Consider the following 21,816-nt stretch of genomic DNA (forward strand, 5'->3'; position numbering starts at 1 on the left):
TTTAGAGAAGGGACTGACTAAGGCTCAGGGCTTGTGTGAACATCACCCAGCACTTGGAAATGCAGCATCAGTTTTGGCCTCTTGCAGCCAACACTACATAAAAGTCTTAGCACCTTCAACCTGAGATTTTGCAACAAGGTTTTTCAGTGACATCTGGAAAAAGAAGCTCTCTAATCATGTAGTAAGGCTGGGTTGAAAGATTCTAATACTGTTTTAGCAAGACCAACCTCTTCAAGTGGGAAAGCCATTTACTCAATCTCCTCTACTCTTTTCTGCCTTTACCTGCTTCAACAAGATCAGGTGATGCTTCTTTTTGTAGGAAGCATCCCTTCCTACAAAAGCAGAAAATGAGTTTTGGTTATGGACTTGGCCTGAGCAGCAAATGGATTGGTCCTGAGGCCAGATCCAATCTGAGAGAACAGTGGGAAGAATTCACTGCCCTAACATTGTGATGGAAATGGATACCTTAAGTCAGAATTACTGCAAGGTATCTCCTCCTTTTAACAGTCTCCAAGCACCTTGAATAACCTGTGAGTATTTCAATGCCAGTTCTCTATCAGTGGTATTGGCTCAACCAGCAACTCTCCATTCTCTTACTGGTATAAATGGTCACCTTCCTTCCAGCCACATCAACCTTCACTAACTCAAGATTAGGCAGGGGACTTCTTTTCATGTCCTCTTTAGAATGATAAATAGGAACATGACAGGTTTTAAAAAGGCCTTTCCTCAATTGGTGACATTTGGCAGATGACATCTCAGGCTGATATTCAGCTATTTTGTACACAATGGGTTTCCAAAGCACCCAAATGTGATCTTCACTATCTACTTCTACATTTTCAAATGGCTTTGTGGGATGTAAGAATTGTCAGGAATGGCAATAGATGTTATTCTTGTCTCTGCTAAATTGAGGGTGCCACCTGCAAAGATTCTTAAGTTCAGAACATTTACACTCCCAGACAAGAGTGCTGTGCCACCTATTGGACTGAAGAGTTGTCATTTGCCAAATGCTAGGATTCTCTTAACTAGAAATAGGCACTGCAGAGAAGCACCAAGTTGCAGCAAAAAGAAGAGCTCTGGCATCAACTTTTATTGTTTCCTTTAAAGAAATAGCAGAGAACTTTAAAATGAAAGCAATAACTATTCAAGTTCCCATCTCCCCTTGCCTGCTCTGAACAAATCAGATTAACTGATGCTGGCTGTTATCACCTAAATGAAGAAAATGGTAACAGCTTCAAAAATGCATCCAGAATTTGTAATCAACAAATGTCTGAGCATCTTTCAGAAAGGTCAGTCTAATTATCTCAGTTTTAGGAGTGATTAACTGCATTTTAATAGTGGGATAACTAAGGCACACGAAGAGGAATTTACTTGCTCAGTTGGCCAATGAAATACAAAGAAACAGGGTGAGATATCCTGGATCCCCATCAAGTGCCCTCCAGATAACACTCTTGCTAATATAATCAATTAGAAACATTACATATCACCCATCTTCAAAGAATTTCAGAAACAGTGAACAGACATCATCAACGTTAAGCTGCCCTGTGGATCTTGGTATCCCATTGCATCATCTGCTTTGATCATCTTTGCTCTGTGCCTATAACTCCAGTAATTAATAGTTACCATTCTAAGAGGAGTGAGATAATTGACTTATCTAGCAATCTCTTCAGAAAGATTATTATTGGAAATAGGTCTGCATTCTAAATATACACGTGCCTCTAGATGAGCTAGGCCAAATACCAGCTACACGTGAAGCAAAGCTGGCACTGAGGCCAGCACAGTCCAGGTGTTTGGGCTCCTGTCCTGTGTGCACAAGGCTCATGTGCACCACTCTGCTGCACCTCTCCCAGCCTGGACAAGGCTTCTTGCCAGCAACACATCACCCACACCATCACCACAGCCTGATCCCACAAGAATCTTCATGATCTCTCAGTCAAATCCCAGGAGCTGGAGTAGTTTTCTCCATACTCTTGACAACACGGACCTTCCATGGCTTGGTCAAACACTACTGGCTAAAGTCAGGGAATTTTTCAGAAGAATAGTAAAGTAAACCTGGCAATAAAAGAACATAGCTAAATTACAACACCTTCAGCTTGATTTCCAGGTCATCAGTTCAATGATAAACGTGTAGGTGGTGCCTTCAAAGAAAGTCATTAACAGTGGTTTCCTTCACATCCTGTACTCCATAGCAGCCAAAAAAATTACTCAGCTACCCTTCACCTATCTTCTATCTGGCTAAAATAAATAAAACCAATTTTTTTTTAAATTTTCTGTATCTCTACATGTCTTATGTAGATGGCAACAAGGCAGCCATGACATCCTCACTGACATTCTGTCATAGAATTCATGACAGGGAAAGATCAATTAGCTCTGAGCTAAAGCAATATTTCAGTCACCAAAAAGAAAGCATTAAAAATCACCAAAGCAATCTCAAAGATCTTGAGTAAAAGAGAACCTGAAGTGGAAGCACAGAAAGCCTCACAGGTTATTACAGTCATCTGTTGGATGTTTCTACTTACCTTGGATTCCTTGTTGCATGTGTGTTATTTCAGTAGGTTTCCTCCAACTACATTTAATTTAGAGCAATGTTAAATGAGAGAAAAACAAACAAAGAAAAAAAAATTCTGGCTGGTTCTGCATTAAGCATTACTATTGACAGCTGACAGAGATGGCAGAGCTGGAGGGGAAAAAAGTATGGAGGTACTGCTTGTCTCTCCTGAGATATAAAAGGTGTGTGAAGCCCTCAAACCTCACATGTTCCTCTACCTAGAAATCCAACAAGCTTCAAGATTAGTGTCTCTTCATGTCAGTAGCAAAACACAAGAATGAGGGGCATTTTAGATTATTCCACCCTCCCTAACAGTCCTCCTGCACAGCTCTAATTTGACTGTATTGATGTCCTCCTCAGAGGAGATAAAGTTGCCTTCCACAGAGAAATGCAAAGCAAAGGAACAAGACAGAAAGGACTATAATTAACAACGTCAGATATTTTTTCTACTCAGAAAGTAGGACTCAGTTCTGCAAGTTACTGTCTATACCTTTTCACCAAAGCACCTCTGATCTGCCTCCCACCATTGGATTCAAAGCCAGTAAATAATGACTTTCCCACATAATCATTACACTTGGGGTTTTAACCAACTAAATACTAACCTCTAAAATGAAAGCTCACTTATGAGTGTGCGTATATGTCTGATTTCATACATTCCTGTTGTTTGACTCACACAGACAGAGAATTGTGTGGCTGAAAGCTCCAGACTAGTTTTTGGGAGTATGTGGCAATCCTGAATTGGTAATATCCAAACCTAGGCACAGGAAACTTGTCTGTTAGAGTGTGTACAGGCTATGGCACAGCAACAAAGAGACAGTAATTAGGCAGCATTAATCCTATGGGTTTAGCTCCGTTCCTCTACACATCCCATGTTCTGAACTGTTAAATTCAGGGATAATTATGTCTGCTCCCCTTTGTCTTATGGGTACAATAGTTCATGTATAGCCACTAATGGCAGCTTATGAATATGGATGTGATAGCTTAGAGAGTGAGAAAACTAAATAAGTTTTCCTAAAATTGGCTTGAGAGACTTTAGGGAGTTGAAGATAAACAATAACAGTTTATTATCATAAACAACCTGTAGGCAGTGTTTTCTCACGTTTTGTTTTTTTTGCTTTTTTCAAAAATTGTTTATAAAGAAGGGTGTCTTGTTAATTAATTAATTAGGTGAAAAGTATTAAATGACTAATTAAATCTATCCAGATTAGAACAGTTTATCAAAAAAACCAGTTCCAAATATAGGGTGCATTATTAAACCAATCAACCTTCTAATAAGTCTATATAATTTCTTACTCAATAACAATGTATGAATATCTCTGCTGATGAGTATGGCTCTCCTGAGGTAGTGTTTTGGAAGAGCAGTCTCCAAGACAGAATTAAAGATCACATTCACACTGTGTCACAGATCAGTGGCTTTCAATATAACACTTTCCCTTCTGAAAGCCTCTCTGCCCATCCCTTAGCCTGGCACAGAAACTAAGGACACAGCCACACAAGGTGCCCAGCAGCTTCTGTCTCAGTCAAGGTAGAAAGAGCACTTAGCACGTTCTTAGAGCACTTAGAATTGAGTCCTTAAAATAATTGTTTGACACAATAAACATAGTGATTGACCAAGCACATCCTAATGCCATCCTTGTACATTCCCACATTACAATCACCACCACCAAAGAAGCTGTTTCAGTTGGTAATTGCAAGGTAATGTCAGTCTCCTGTACTGTACTCTGCTTCCAAAACATTAGGGAATAAGCCACCACCAATATTACAAATTAGATGGCAGCATACGTTAGGAATTTGCTGTAACTCCAGCCCTCAGTGACTAGCACAGCTTCAAGTGTAAACAAACAAAAGCTGCAATTTGTGCCAAATGTTTACTCTGATTTTAAATCAGGGTTAGCTTTGCCAGTACAAATTATGCCTCCCTTTGTCTTCAAGAAAGCTGGCCATGGACTAGAGGAAGTTAGACAAATTTTTTGTGTTAAATGAGCTGTCTGATTAGATAGATTTTTTTTAACCAGCTTTTACTTCTCCATCTATAACCAGGGGTTTTACAGCATTTATTATATCACCCATCTTCCAACATTACTCAAACACAGATTTAGTCTGTATCCTCACTAGAAGTTAGGAAGACAGAGATTGATCTGGTACAAATGACAGTGTGAATGCCAGTGAATGAGATCAAACTACTGGGCATTTATTCACCCTATTAATGTAAGTCATGAAACTCCAATTCAAATTTGGGATCATTAAAGCAGAGTGCTTATGATTTTCTTGGCCATAGGAAAGCTGAGTATTCCAGATGAGACTGCAGCTCCCAAACAATTTCCAGCGTGGATGGACTAAAGAACAGTGAAAAAAAAAACAAAACCCAAACTGTTTCTGGCTTTGCTTACCATATTAATGAAGTACTTCCTCATGGGATGCTGCTTTGCACAAGGGCTTGCACAGAGAGTGGGTTTGGAAGCCACAGGTGGGGACTCCAAATCATGGGACTCCCAGTCAAGTGTGAATCTGAAGCTTTCCCATTACCATCTCTGTCGTGTTTCTCTTGCAGTCGCTCCATCTGGAGCTCTTTCTTGTTTTCGCCATCTGACATTTCAACAGCCTGAAAACAAGCAAAACAACTCCTCTAAACAACCAAAATGTTTGATCAGATCCTTTATATAAATGAAATGCTAGTGTATGCCAGGCATCTGAACTTGGTAAAAATAAATGAGTGCTTCAAACCCACTATTGTTCTCAAGGTCCCTGACCTTCAAAACATCATTCTATTCTATTTGTAAACAACACAGACATGACAGAACATGTGAATACCACTTCACCCTTTGGTAACAGTATCTATCCCCAGACCTCAAAGTGTTCTGCAAATATTAGCTAAGCCTCTCATGCCTCTAAAGAACTCCTACTCTTCAACAAATATTAGCTGAATCTCAACCTGCACCACTCAGCTTGTAGGAGACCAGTGCTGCTCTCCAAGGTCAGAAGGGTTGAATACTCTGGCAAAGGTTATTCAAGAGTTTGTAAAAGACTTAGGCAACAGAAATACAAATTTATAAGTCTTCTAAGTATCCCTGGACCTCTGGAAGTTTGTCCAGAGCATCATCCAAACCTGTATGCTGCTTTTGGCAACTCTAATACTAAACTTCAGACCCAAATCTAGACCGATCCAGATTTCATTGAAACAAGAGAAAGCAACTAGGCAAACCAGAAAACTAGTTTAACTATTCATCTTCCCACTACCTTTTCAGGTCTCATACTCATTTATGGTTTTGTGCTTAGCCAGATAAACCAAGGCATAGGAGGCTGCAGCTTGCATTTAGCAAGGGACCAAACAAGGCCTGGTGGCCAGGAGGAGCACACACTGCCCAGTTCAGCACCAGGGGATGAACGCAACCAGAACTCACCCAAGTTTCAGGAACTCAGCACAGCTCCACTGGTACAGCTGGATGGGTTCCTGACCACAGATGTAGGAACACAAAGATAAGGCCATAGTAACTTCCATAGGGTACACAGCCTGAACTTCCTAGGAGGGCTCCCTGGAGGCAATTCATTTCCAAGGCACAGAAAACATGCTTGGCTTTGACTCATGTCTCTCTTTTGCATCTTTTGAAAAACTGGTTATGGACATTTATGTAATGGATGTTTTCAACACATCTTGTTAAAAGGCATCACTCCAAGCTCTGGCTAAAACTGCAGCTTACATTGATTTTGATTCCCTCTGGACAATGCTTCCATCAGAGGGTAGGAACACCTTGCCACTGTGTTGTTTTGGATCATCCAGACTTGCCAAGCAGCTCATCTACTTCACTGCTTTCTTTTGTTCTACTTAACAAAAGAAAGAGGTAACAACAAAGCTAGAAGTTCAGACTCTGCACACTTTGAAGTTGAAATACATAAAAAAAAAAATTATACTTTTATTTGCTATACATGACAATTTATTCCATTAGATTCCATTGAATCAGTTACCTTTCTAAAGAAGGGTTATTACTCTCCATTATAAGAGAATTGTACTCAGTCTAATACAGTGCCCAGCCTATAATTATAGACAACGTGTAAAGTTGGAGTTTTTCCTCCAGAATTTTTTCTTCTGTATTTTATACTGTCTACAACTGCATTTCAACCTAAGTTGAAAGCTGATTGATGATGACACAGGAGAAAGCAATGGTAATAGCAGTCAGTATGAGGTTAAAATTCCCCAGGGGTTACTTTTTTGTTGGTCAGAAGGGGCCAGTCCACATGGGTGTTGGCTTTTGGCCTTTTTACAGCATATTGTTGACTCTTGGAGTGCACTGTGACCATTACACAGCACTAATAATGACTGTTCCCAGAGCCTTCTAAGCACTCCAAGAGCAAAAAGGGAAGGTTGATGAACAGCTTCATGATAGCCTAAAAGTACTGCCTGGTTCCCTCAGTAAGGTAAAGTATTTTTACTACAGTGCTCCTAAAGCTATGGGTAAAACGCAGAGCAAAAAGTGAGAGCTAGGAGCCTGAACCAGCCAGACAAACTCAGGAGGAAAACAAAACCTGCATCATTACCTTGGGGCTGAATGGGAAGGCTCAACACAAGTGAAGTGACAGATTGTTTCCCTGAATGTTTGCAGCCCAGGACTGGGTACCTTTCTGCAGGTAGAACAGAGGGCCCCACTTCTGGCAGGAGAGGAACCATGCAGGTTTTGGTGGCATGACATACAGAGTTAATCCAACTAGAACAGCCCATTTCAGCCTTCAAAACAGGGAAGAAAAAAAAAAATACAAGAGAGGCCCGACACCCACTTTCTTATTCTGTGATTAAATTGCTAGAAGGAACTATCCTTATTCTGTGATTGAACTGCTAGAGTTCTTCAATCAATAGAAGTGATTTTTCAATCAGCAGAACTGGCACACAGGCCAAAAGGGTTGAGAAACACTTCTGCTCTTAGTAAGACTCCCATAGCATTCTCTCTTCCAAGAGGTCTGCTGAAGGTCCTGATCAGGCTGGTGGTGTGCTCACTTCCCAGGCACTGTTTTCTATTTGGGGCCCTCCTTCCATCACTGCACCTCCAATGTCTTGAATCTGGGTATGTGGTTAAACGCTGCACCCTGAACATGGTCACCAGTCTTCAGGCTCTCCAAGGCATGAAATGCTTCTGAGGCAATACAGTGGGGAAGAGCCTCACAATCCTGGAGAATTTCCTCTTCTTCAAAAGTAGGTTAGGAAAGTAAATCTGCCTCCTGTCTGAATAAGCTCCTCCAACTTTTCCCTGGCTGAAGAGCTGCTCTCAAACTTCTTCTTAGCCAGTATGACAGCAAGTCTCCACCTACTTGTGCTGTCCTACTGCAGATGGCATAGCAGAGTGCCCAGCTGGAATTATGCTGGCACAAGGCACAGGGAGAAGGACAGATAAGGTGATTGCTCTATTGCCTCCCTGTCACTGCATGGAGCCCCAGAGGCTCCCCTTGTGTAACTCTCTGAGCTGAACTGGCTCTGCAGGCTCCAGACTTGCTGGGTGAGTCCCCCCACCCTCCCATACCCACAGGTTACAACCAGCAGTGCCAAGAGTCCCCAGTACCATGGGCAGGTTCCCATTCTGCAGAATACTCCAAAAACGTAAGCTAAGACACTCCCTGCCCTGAAACACCTCATGTTTAAGCAAAACAGGAAAACAAAAGATAACAAAAAAGGGGTGGCCTTAACAAGGGCATACAGTTAATCCAAAAACCTAGTCTTTTACTGCAGAGCAATGCACATCTTACCACCAATGCTGCCAGTGGTGTTTGTGACACACCTGATGTGCCTGGTGCTTCCCATAGGCCACGTGTGCATTTGGAGAGAGCTTGGAGCTAGGAAACCTCATCTTTGATGTTGGGTATCAGGATGAACAGAGGATCTGCTTTGGAAAGGATGCTTTCATATCTGTCCATTTATGTCACACCACAGACTGCTCTTGAAGCAAAGAGCAATTGCATAACATTCTCATCTTCATTTTTCTGCTGTCCACCCAGCCAGGAGGAGGTCACATCCCTTCTAACAACTTCTTTGCTCTGCAGCTCACTCCTACATATTTCAAAGGAGCTGCCAGCATTGCATTCTTTTCATAGAACCCCAGGGAAGTTCTAACCTCAAAATTAAGCAAAACAAAGTCCTTTGAATATTTTCCAATTAACCTAAGATTGACACTAACACTTTTCTCTTCATGTTTCCACTATTTGAACAACTGGGTTTCTCCTGCATGCCCCAGTTGTCAGGCCTTTTGGACCATCAAAGATCTAAGTTACTCCTTTCCCAAAGATTACTCTGGTTTTGAAACTCAGAGACCCTTTTCTGCTAAGTTCGCTCTAGGTTGTGTCATTTAGTGGAAGAGATCAGAGAAGCCTCTCAGCAGCACAAACCCAGAGAAGATATCAAAGAAGAGACAGTGTGGCAGGTCTCTCATACACTAGCAATGAGGGCAAGTTAATACTGCTGAAAGCCTTCGGAGTTGCACTCTGCTCCCAGTCTTACAGCATAAATATCCAGAGAAACAGATATGAGAGAGAGTGAGTTCTGAGTGCCCAGAGCCAGCAGAGAGCATAATGGCAATGCCATAAAAAAAAAAAAAAAAGTCAGCATTCAGGCAAGAGGCTGGAGGTAGCAGGCACAGTCCCATTCTGGGGCTTGCAGAAGCATGTTGGCCCTCTGGGGCCTGCAGGCACCATGGCTCATTAGCCAAACTTCCTCTGAGTTAATGGTGATGCTGGAACACAGGAACTCTCATTTGGCTAAAAAAGCAGTTCTGCCAGCAGATTTGCAGGCAGCTTCTGTGCTACCTGGAACAGAGGGAGGAGAAGGCTCCCAACACAAGAGCAGCACTGCCCACAGACACACAGCATGCAGGGAGCAGCCAGCACTTTAGAGACAGAGTATTGATGCCCTTTGTCACTCATTGTTGCTTAGGTAAGGCACATCTAAAAGTTGTTAGGCAACGTGTCCCAACTGCCCAGGTGGGGAATTCCTGAGCACTTTCTGTCCATTAGGTTGCAAATGTCCCTCTGACGAAGGTAAAATATTGTCACCCACACTTTATGGATAGGAATAGCAATGCACAGAGGGCCAAGTATCCCAGTTCTCCCTCCCTGCTTTCTAAACCATAAACAACAGTAATTCTTCCCTCAGTTACTGGAAATGACAGGCTCTTTCAGAACCAGGGAAGCTGCCCCTTGCCTGGAACCAAGGAGCCAAAAGCAGTCAGAGACAGCAGCTGCAGCCTATGCAGGGCCTGACGTGGTTTTAAGCCTGAGAATGTTTCCTCAAGCACATCTCTGGGGTCTTTTTCTGTACTCGCAAAAACATTCTGTGCTCTGTATGCTCAAGGAGTTCACCTTCAATAAATAAACTGAACAAAGGGAGTAAGTGCTGGCACAGTTGCATGGGCTGCTTTAGGGACAGTTTGCAGCAATGTCAAACTCACCTTTGCTGGTGGCTGCTACCACTTGCTGGGAAGTAATCCAGCCCCCAAAGGGAACACTCAGTAACATCAAGAGCCAAGAGTAATTTCGTCCCCATTAGTTAATATTAAATATAAAGGACACATTCCAGTACACAGCAAGTAGTCTTTGCCTCCTTGAAAGACAGTTGTGGAAGCTCTGAGGTTTGGGACCCTTAAATGAAAAACCAGAAATACATGAAAAGAAGATTTTTTTCAGACTAATTGCAGGATAGCATTGCTCAGACAGCATCAGTAGCTCTCAGATTACTACCTGGAAAAATCCTGGGTCAGAGGCATATTGCTTACCCAATCCAGAGAGCAAGCAGAGAACCTCATGGAAAGTATGGATGAGGATGTTGAGCAAAGTGGCCAACAGCCTCCTTTCTGGTTTTAATAAAATGAAGTGACATTCATTCTTCCTGTGTGGAAAACCAGAGAAAACAGCAGGTCATTCTCAAGGAAAAGCAGACTTCTTTGTGTTGGGTCAATGGACCAGCCTGAAGCTGAACTACAATAGGCTTCAGCAGCAAAGGTGCTCCTTCCCCAACACTGCAGTTTAGAGGATGAAGGAAAAGCTACATTCACCTCACAGCCCTTGAGAAATGATTGCATCCCTATCGAGATGTGGCAAAAGGAATATGAAACTTAGTAAGGGTCATGAAATTCTCTGAGAACAGTAATCCGCTTGTCTACAAGTGCAAGTTTCCAGTGGAGCTAGCCCAAAGCTGATGGTGAAGGCCAGGCTCATCCATTAACTCCACAGGCTGAGTGGCACACAGCTGTGCTGCACCCCTGGAACCAGCTCTGGGACAGCACAGAGCCCACCTTCACCTAGGCCAGGTCAGAAAAGAGAGGCAGGTGGAGGGTACATTTAAATATGGTAGATGCTCACAGAGCAGTGGTAAGGGATCCAGAAAATTCCTGTCTAACTTTGGCTCTCCCATGGATGTTCTGCAGGGCCTTTTAGCAAACATTTCCCTCACCTTCCTTCTCCCTCCTCTTCTCTGCAAAGTCCTTTGTTTCTCCATGTGGAAAAAACTCAGGAATAAAAGAACTTTCCCCTCTACTATGAGCTGAATACACCAGTGATAGCAAAGCATATCATGGAAGTTATACTGCCTAGAAGAGGCAGTAGTTCTCCCTTAAGATCCCCACAACCACCATGTTCCTGCAACAGTTTCTAGTTCCTGGCAAAACCTGAACCAGAAAAAAAACTTCACTGCTGAATAAGTGCTAGTAGAAATAAGTAAACAGGCTTGCTCTCTGTCGTATTCCCTGAAAGAGTGAGCATGCCAGCAAAGGCAGCACAGACTCTCAGAGCAGTAAACAACCAAGCAGGCAGAGCAAACAAACATTTAAAATCCCATATGTCAGAAAACCTCTCTTTGGAATAAAGAGGTGAAAACAATTTCATCAGAAACGAGGAAGTTTTCTCCCCTTCCTTTCTCCCCACTTCCCCAGCCCTTCCTTCCCTTGTTTACTTTGTTTCCCTGTTTCAAACCAAGTCAGAGAACCTTTGGTATTTGTGGAACTGGACTCTTTCTGTTTAACTCCAGCTGTGCCCACAGCCCACATACTGGTTTGGTAAAACTTGCCCGGTCTGACAAAGTGGTTTCTCAAGCTTGAAATAAAACCATAGTGATTTTTACACTACTAAAATGAATGGCCCTTGACAGGACTAGCAATTATCTATGAATTCCAAAGAAAAGGCTTGTTGCATGGCACAGCAACGTGCTCCACACAGCACTGCGGCAGGGGGATGCAGGGGTTTTCTGGGCTTTTGCTCTGGCATTTCAGCCTCTTTTGAAATATGACATCACTGAGAGCTCCAAGGTAAAGAACCCAAAAAACCAAAGAAGGTACCCCCAAGACTCCAAAGACCCCACAGGAAAACAGTTCAGAGGATTTTTACCTGTCACAGACATGGCATTGGAAGGAACTCTTAGCCAGACTCCGGTCAAGGAAGAAGCAGCATCTGAATTCAGAGGAAAAGCCCTTGCCAGGAACACCAACCATGAAGCTCCTTGTGGGAAAGGGGATTCTGTGATGGTACCCACCACAAGGTACCTGTAACTCTTTCTTTATGGGGAATACCTGCATACATAGTCCCGGAGATGAAGACAGCAATTTGTTTCCATATGTTTGATCTAGTAGTGGCTGCTTGGATCTAACACCCTGCTGTTATCAGAGAGGGTCTGTGGCCTGCAACTGTGTTATCAGGTATCAGAGAGCCCCCTTGGGCAGGGACTGTGGGAACAGATGCTGACCTCAGCCAGGCAGCAGGAAAACAAACCTCAGCACAAAAGGGCAGGATGCCACAAAATAAGACTCCTTGAGAAAGGAAACAGGGAGAAACCAAAGCTGAAATCTTGATGCTTCTAGGAGCCATGGAGAGGGATAACTGAACAGGATGAGACCTGGCCAGCACAGGGTTGCACAAGGACAGGCTGAGTGTCTGAGCAGTGCCAGCAGGCTCGGCCAGCTGGGGAAGGAGAAGCAACACCTCTGCTGCAAGCAAGGGCTGCTTCAGGGCGGCAAGCAAAACGTGTGAGTGCCAGCCACACCGCTGCTTTCTGTTTGTCTGCTCACTGAGGTCTGGCAGACAGACTCTCCCTTCCATGTGTGCCTGGTCAGTGCCCAGCACAGCACCAAGAGCCTCTCAGTCCTGAGAAGGGAGAGAACAAACCTCTGCCCAGGATGAGACCGACACAGGGAAGGTAGGTGGCCAGCCCATCCTGCTTTCATGTCTTTTCAGACTGAACATTTTGGAAGGAAATTTTGCCTCTGTCTGGGATTAATTCAGCTCAAATTTGTAGTCACTGCAGGCAGTGGGGAAGCTGCAATAGCTATTAGAGAATAAGACAAAGAAGTAAAAGCAAGTAGTCCTTGCCCTCCTCTCAAAACAGAGAGTAGGCACAGGGATCTAAATTAAAAAGCAACTACTAGTGGCCAGTGCTAGCGAGTCACTGCGGGCTGGCCAGCAGCAAGACAGCTGCCTGGCCAGGGCCTGGCTGCCACAAGCAGCTCTGGCACAGGAGTGTGGCACACCCTGCTCTGGTGTCCAGCACAGACAAGCAGTCCAGAACTGACTGGGAAGGCCAGGGAGCTGGGAGCTGCTGTGAAATGCAAAGGGGGGAAAAGGGAGAGGAGTGCTCCTCACTGCTGCTCTGCCAGAGGGAAGCAGTCAGCTCCCCTCCTGATATTGCCGCTTGCCAGGTGCCTCCAAGCTGTTGGTATTGGTCATTCTTTGGTTGGGGATCTGAGTGGCCAAGATACCCAGAAAGACCAAACTGTGGAAAGAAATTAGGCCATTGCACAGTGGAAACAGGAAAAAATGCAGTGAGACAGGGCAGCAGCCAGCAGTAGCATCCAGGACGGCTGAGATCCTGGCTGCCCTCGCAGGCATGGCAGCATTAGCAGAACCTGGGGGAGATGGCAATCCCATGCCTGAAGGCTGGAGCTGGTTTCCCATCTGCTCCCCAGGCACGGCGCAGCAGCGCCCGCCGTCCCTCCCGCTCGGCATCGCCCTTCGGACGGGAGGTGGCAGCAGATGGCCACGGACAGCCCCGGCCGGCACCGCCAGCACCTCGGGGCACGCAGCGCGGAACCCGCGGGACGAGCCCGCCCGGCTGCCCGGGCCTGGGCACGGCCGGCTCCCCAGAGCATCCCTCCTCCCGGGATGCGCCACCTCCCAGCCTGCCGCTGGCTCCGAGCCCCCGTCCGAGCCCACACGCGCCACACCCTGGAAGTGCTCTGCCACAAGTTGAATTGTTTTAAAAACAGCCTTCATCGAGAAAACAGATGGCAGCAACTAGGAAGCTCTGATTATTATTGATTAATGCAGGATTGCAGTTGGCAATAGGAGATACTGGGAGCAGCAGAAATGAATGTGGATATTAACCAGTGGAAGGGGAAAAAATCATGGAGTAAAAGGAATCATAGAATCATTCAGGTTGGAAAGGACCTCTGAGATCACCAAGTCCAACCTTGGAACTAACACTGCCAAGTCCACCACTAAACCATGTCCCTAAGCACCACATCTACAGTTTGCTTAAGAACAGTTCCAGGGAAACAGGAAGACATGCTATCCAAGTCTCAACAGGCTCTCAACAGTCAAGAATCATGCTCAGATAACACAAGGATCCACAAATGTTTGGCCCCTGCATCACTCATCAGCTTTCACCAGAATGAAACTCCTTCTGAAGTTTAAAAACAATAAATAGTAACTGAAAATATTTTCTGGCAATCTGTAATTTCCATTTTCATCTGCCATTTTGAGAAATACAAATGGGAAATCAGACTAGCCCAGCAGAAACTTGTCCCCTCTGTTTCCCTAGATATATATATGCACACATATACATATATAGATATATACATACATACCTATATATAGGTATACCTTCCTCAGACCAATAAAACCCGAAAACCTGCTGGATTTTAGAGCTCCTACACGTCATGTCTCCAGATCCACACAGGAAATTTGAGGATTTGGTCACAGTGCACTGAAACAAAGACACGAAAGAGCACAGATAACAGTACAAGGAACGGATTGGGACACCCTGCCCTACCTTTTATCCCTTTTCCAGAGCCTGGTGCCTGTGTCTCTCCAGTCTCTATCCACAATCAGATGCCAGTGCCACACAGCCAACCTCCAGGCAGTGCACCACTGATTTAACTGGCTCCTCTACCCCAAGTGAAAGTTGAACTTGAAAGCAGTGATGTTTGAAGTCATTCCTTCAACCATTCTTTTTTATTTTCATGTGCCAGACCTCACTTCTGTCAGCTGGTATCTGCCCTTCCAACAGGAGAAGTTCACACACAGGTGCCTGCCAGAAGCAGCAACAGACAAAAGCCAGCAGGCAGCTTTCATTTCCTCTGCCCAGAAAAAACCATACCTGCTTCCTAGGAGAGGCCCCTAGGAAATGTAATGGATTGTAGAGTGCAGTACTGAATGGGAACTCAAAAGATCACTGATACCATATGCCCAGTGTCTCAAGGCATGTTTATCTCCACTTACAGCATTTCTGGTGTGGTTTCTGGGGGGTTGGGTTTTGGGTTTTTTAGCGGGTGAAGTATGTGTATTTGTTTCGTTTATTCTTTTTCAGATCTCAAGCAAGGAAAATTATATAGCCTTGCCAAAAATCCATTAACTCCTCTTACCCTGAGAAAATACCACACATAGCTAGGCTTGATCACATTTTCTGTCTCAAGGTAAACTTAAGACTTTTAGCCCAATCCACAGTCAGTAGAAATGTTTTCTCTTTGCAGTATGTTTACACATTTATAGGCTATTCACAATGCCCTGTCTCTCCACCCGCAGAAGAACTCTTCAGGTAGAGACCCCTTGATCAAACAGAAACTCACATCTCTTAAAATATATTGGCTTTCATGGATCAGTTTAAATGTAACAAAGAGGGGGAAGCAGAGGGACAGATCTTGAACTCAGAAGCTATTCAATACTAATGGAAGTCACATAATCCAAGAGTGTGGCTTATTCCGTTTGCTTTTTTAAAAAAACAGATGTAAAATCTGTTTACTGAAGACTGGATTGAAGTAGAAGAAGTAGACTTGCCTGTTTTACAGGTTACTATGGAGACATTTTTCCCTTCATTACTCTGTAAACAGACCATGCTGCACAGAAGTGAGAAGTTCTTATTTTTGGCCATTCAAAAATTGCCTGTGATTAGAGCACTTCACGTGCTAGGAACGAGTAAATATCTCTGGGTAATTCATTTTCTTAATCCCAAGTTTGGCCAAGGGAAACTGAACTGACCAAGTGATGAATGTCAAAGATAAATATTTACAGTATTACAATTCTACGTTTGAAGTCCCATCAGAGTATTGATGGCTTAACTTGCTACTAAGTTCCCAAAACCTTTGATATTTGTCCCCAGAATAACAAAGGCAAATCTCATCAAGCATAAATAATCACAACCCTTTTTCCTCAAGCATGTTTCTAAGAAATTATTGTGAATTACTGTGCACAGCATCAGGGTATGAGAATGGAGGATATCAAAACTTGGCTCTCAATTCCCAATGGACCTCAGATGACAAGTATTGTATTTTCTTTTAAATCATTACAGGTAAACTAACAGTTAAACTAAACAGGTAAACTAAGGTGTTCCTTAATCAACACCATAGCAACACTGTTACCTATTATCCATGGATCTCCAAAATACATCTTCAACTTCACTCTTTTTATTTCACCAGCACTCTCAAAAAGCCCAAGATGCAGCACCTGTCCATCTTGGCCCTTTATACAGCTTCCTCTGTACCTACTTCTTGACTTTTCACTACAGTTTGCAGAAACTGTAAAGAATTTTTATCTATTTCTATTGCTGAAACTGCAGTTTTCTTCTTTCTGTAAAGCTTACCCAGAAATCAGAACTAGAAATAGGACAGGCAAAGCTGCAGCAATGGGTGTGGATTGAAACCAAATGAGAAAAGATAGCAAAAGATCAACAAGGTAGAAGCAGAAAACCACTGTGAAGGTGGCTCTGGTGGAAGACTTATGTGAATCAATCAAACCTGAGTCACAAGTCACGTATGGCCATGTACACATCATTCCTCTTGCACATGTGGACAAAAGGAGAACTTCCTTTGGAGAGACAGCCGCAAACAGTGCTCCCATATAACCTGAGGACACTCATGGCATAGGAACACAAAGCCCAGGCACTCCTGGTCATCAGAAGTTCTCGGATGACCAAGTAGGGTCAGGACAGAGGAGATCTCTGTCAGACTCCATGAGGACATTACACGTACAAACCAGATCTCTTGCTTTTCAATACAGGGATAATATCTGGGCAGACCTAAGTCATCTAAAATGAGTCCTGCCAGGCTGAATCCACAAGCATTTGAGGTCTGAGTGCTGCAGGTACTTCCCCAGCAGACAGTGGCATCAGTGCCAACAGAGCCTTGTGCAGAACCTCATAGATCTTGTCTGTCCTTGTCATGGGGCACCAAAGCACAGGAGCAGAGAGGAGTATAGCACAGCTTAAGGTCTGTGGTGAGGGAACCAGAGGATACAGGTTAAACCCAAAGAAAAGAATCTCCCCAGAAAAGAATCCTACATTCTTTTCCTTTCCAGATGCATAGAGTGTCTGCTCAATTATTTACTTTGCAAAACCAAAGTTATTCCAATGCTAATTTTTTTTTTAACATGGAAATATGGATGATTACCAGAAAAACAAATAATTGGGATGGAGCCCAGTTGGCTATCATTAAGGCAACAAAGCGAGTGTGCCATGTGGAGGAGGAGAGGAGAGAGTTACACACTTAGGGATTGTCTGTTGTCACATTTAGGATAAACATGACAAGCAAGAGCTGCTTGTCCTCCTGCTACTGAGGACAAACTAACCACTCACAGTCAGGAAAAAATTGACATCCAGGTTTTTTTCTCAGAAAGAGGTTTAAGAATCTGAAATAGGAAGTTACTTGGAAATACTCCCTTTTCTACCCATATTCATATAAGCATATAAACACATAAGTTTAATTTTGAATTCCATCATGTTTTTCAGATTTTAAACTTATGCTAAGATACTTCCTTAAAATGTGTTTTTATCTTCCTGGATTAAGTTTGGATTAGTCACCTCCTGGGGGAGATGAGATGTCTCTTGGTCTATTCAGCTCCCACGATGGACATTACCCTCATTTTCACTAGCCACACAAAGCAAAAATTGCAGTAGCCTAAAGCTCAAAAATGAGACCCTGCCAGGTGAATCCTTACATTTTTAATTGAAGTAAAGATAGCAGAAAGATGAGGCTGGGCCAAGGCTGGGATGAGGACACCTATTTATCTCCATGTAAACTACAAGGTTTCTCTGTGTGAGAACACATGAAATAGTCTCATGTGAACTGAGAAAGGTCAAAGTCTACCTCATCTGCTCTCTGGTCCAGGTCCTTCTCCTGTCTAAAAGCATTCTCTAAGAAAAAAAAAATCTTAATTAGCCAACAGCCTGTTTCTATTTTTCTCACAAATTTGCCCATATCTGTCCCTATCTCAGATTGTCACAGCAGCATGGGTCAGGACACTGAAGCATTCACAGAGCCATATTGCAGATATAAGAACCAATGTAACACAAGAGTCCAAGCCAGGTACACACAGTGTTCTATGCCTTAGCTCTACCAAGAAGTATAGAAAAGTGCAATAAAGAAAGAAGCAGTAATATCCAACATGCACGTTAATCTCATCTAAACATAATACTGTCAGGAAGCACTTTGGGATGCTGCAGTCATTCATAGAATCAAGCATCCAGGGCTAAAGATTCCAGGATGGAAGAATAGTCCTTGATCTACTGTCATTTTTCCCTCCTACATCGCAGGATGCAAGGTTTTTGCAATCCTACTTCTGGAGCTACTGTTTCTGTCTCCAGTTCTCAACAGCCAAATACAGGTCTACACTGAAAGAACTTCCACTCCTAAGAAATTTTCACAGAAATGTCTAAGAAAAACAGGTGTTAAGATCAAATGCACTCACTCAATAACTTTTACTTCTGGCCACAGCCCACAGCTGAGATTCTTCACACATCAGAGTTTCAGGGCACCAAACAAATTGGCGGTTTTGCAAGTAACAAATAACATGGGTGTACATAGTAGAACAGATGCTTGTGGTCTTCAGGGTGGGACTGACCAAAGAGAGCGATGAATAAGCAGCACTGTGAGCTCATGACTCAAATGCCATGTCCCTGCTGGCCCACAGCAACAGATTACTTGCCTTAAATCCAGTTCTCTTCAGATGCAGCTTGTATATTTTTCACTAAGGGCAGTACCCTGAGCACCTCAGGGAAGAAGAGACGAGGACATGCAGAGCCGACAGTGAGAAAACACTCTGAATTATTCATATCACTCAAATAGCAAAATTAAAATTAAACTACCCTTCATGACAATGGAGGATATGCTAACACTGAAGAAATTCCACAGCTACTTTTATGTGCTGCACAGTGAACTAAAGCTGGAATGAAACACTCAATGGTTAAAAGGCTCACCTGTTTGTTCCTTCTGTGGATAGATATATTTCTTGTTTTGCCTACATTTTTATCAAGTCTTTTCATAACTGCTGGCTCCATACCTGAGGCTATCTTCCTGAATCAAAATCTCTCCCATACTGGTAGCAGAAGAACAGACTGCTTCTAGCTTTTTAACTTGTTAATAATGAACTTGCTCTTGTCTGATTCTCCTTGTTCCCTTCTCCCTGTGCAATACCTACCTTGGTAAGTACATGGCTTTTGCATCAGTGTTCAAGTCAGTTTTCTGTACTTGCTTGGACGGCTGTCAGGGCCAGTTTTTGAGCTGCGGTCTCCTTTTGATAGCTCCTGACAAGCTGTGCTAGAGGAGAGCTGGTTCCAGAAATATATTTCTCTCACACTTGTTTTTCAGGGTTCTCCACTCAACAGTGTGGTGACAAGAGGCACTCCAGACTGGGTTTAATGCTACCATATGCTAGACAGCATGAGAATCCATACTGCAGGAGAGCAGCCGGTACATCTCCGTGTTAACAGAAGCCTGATTGCAAATTGCATTTAGTCTCAACAGCTCAGTTCACTGCACACAGATGCCATGGGGGACTGTAAAGTTAGCAAGATGTGGGGGAGTATGGCTAAATTTTTCAAAGAGAGCCTTGGCTGATCTGATGCCACAGACATTTGGAGCTGATGCCACAGAAGAGAGTTGCTGCTGCATTTCTTCTGCCATAAACGAATAAGAATAATAATGTCATGAGCTGTTAGTCAAATTATACTCTTTCAAAGCTGGTGATTGTCTGCTGATACAAACAGCAGCTTCAGAACTGTCAAATGCTGCTTTTATAACTTGACAGACAGCACGTAAATGAAGTCAGAGAAGAGGAATTTACTCTTTCAAAATAGGCCAGCATGAGAGGAAATGGATTTCCAGTTGGAGTGTGCAGGGTCTCCCTGGGCTGGCTGCAAAGGGTACCCCAGCTCTTACAGCAGACTTCACATAACTGAAGGTACAACAAGACTAAATAAATGAACTGAGAGGAAAGACTTGCCCCATTGGATCATCTCAGCATGGGTACAGGAGAAGAGCTCTCCTCCACTTGTGTATGACTAAACAAATCAACTTGATAGCCACTGTCCAAGGCCTTTGACACAAAAACACCAGCTCAGCTCATCCTAATGGGCCATCTAACAAGGAGACCAAGGAGAGAGGCCAAAGACTTCTCATTGCCTGGCCTGAGCAGCAGGGGCACAGACTCAGGACAAGGTAAAGATGCCTGGCAATGTTTGTAGGGATGGTACAGAGGGGTGGTTTCACTATGCAAAGCTCCTAATGCACAGATAACTTGAGTACTTTTAAATATGACTTAGAACCACGTACACCAGTGCACAACTGGTGCACAGCCCATGTACCATGGGATAAATGCTTTGCTTCACATGAATCAGGGAAGGTCTTCTACTCTCTCCTCTTTCACCAGAAAGCATCACACATTTCAGCTGCTTAGATCAGTGTTGGTAAATGAAGTAGACAGTCTCTCAAGGTCTCTTTTCCAGTCTAGCATGTCTACAAAGCATTCCCACATTTTTCAAGAAAAAGGAAAAGCTTTCCCCACCCCTACTGTATAGCCAGTCCATAAAATTTATTGTTAGTGAAGGTCACCAAGTCAAATACTGCAGCTGGGTCATTTCATAGACATTAAAAATTCCCGTAGCAATGAGAATAAAGATAAAAGTGATCTAAATCCTGCTATTTAGGACATGTGCCAAATGTACTCCATGCTCAGGAAGGAATTGCTCCCACACATGCATCACATAAGGGATTGCACTGCCTATCAGGTTCATGGTGGGGTTAATTTCTTCCCTGATTCTCTCACCATGTGTTACCAGAAGCCCCAGGAGCAGACAGGCGAGTGCTGTATACCCACACTTCTGTGGTTTCACAAAGGAGTGACCACCAGCCAGAAGACGCAGGGTTCCAGGTTGCTCAGGCATGAAAGCAATTGCATGATTCCCCAAAGCTCTGTATCAGTGAGGTGGCAGCAGCTTCCATGCTCTGTGAGCTGCCTCATGCAGTTCCAGGAATTGAGTGCTACAGCTCAGCGGAATTGGCCTTACATTTCCGGGCAACGACGCCTCTGCCAGGCAAAGGCATTGCTCAGACTCTCCCTCTAAATGCACTCCCAGGAATCAAGCATCCAAACGGAGAACCATTTCTCCAGGAGATCTCCTAAGAAACCCAAAACAACAACAAAAAAATGTCATAGAGGGGCTCAGGATTTGAGACAGCAAGAAAAACAGAAGTTCTCTCCAGGTCTACTCACACCACAGGATGGCGAGTACAAACCTTCCACATGCCTAGGGAGCCAGGAGGTTTTAATGAGAACTTAGGATGATCCAAATATACCAAATATCGATCTTCCACAAAGAAGACTTCTTCCTACCCCCAAAGAACTTAAAGTGCATTAGTCACTTGCCTAGGTAGGCTTAAGAGATCAGGATAAATCTTTCAATCCCAGACCAACAGGAATTGCTGGGAGATTGCCTAGTGCCCCAAGTTCTTGGAAGCATCAGCAAGAAGCTTTGTATGAGAAGCAATCCTACTCAAGCAGGCCAGCTGCTGAGCTGGCTGGGAGTAAGCCATGGAGCTGGCTGCTTCTTGGGTGTCCCATGAAGCATAACAAATCTATTTAAGACCTGTAAAGTAGACATGAAAGCAGGGACCAGTTGGAATCAGCTGGAGTGGATTTCTCCCATGAAACTTGTTCCTTGGTTCCAGGCTACCATCCTTCAAAACATGAAGGTAGAAAATCCCCATCCTTTTATGCAGTTCTTGGCTTTAATTTTTCACTTCTTTTGTTATATGAATGGGTGG

Source organism: Ammospiza caudacuta, chromosome 11, assembly GCF_027887145.1.
Source record: "Ammospiza caudacuta isolate bAmmCau1 chromosome 11, bAmmCau1.pri, whole genome shotgun sequence".
Taxonomy (NCBI): Eukaryota; Metazoa; Chordata; class Aves; order Passeriformes; family Passerellidae; genus Ammospiza; species Ammospiza caudacuta.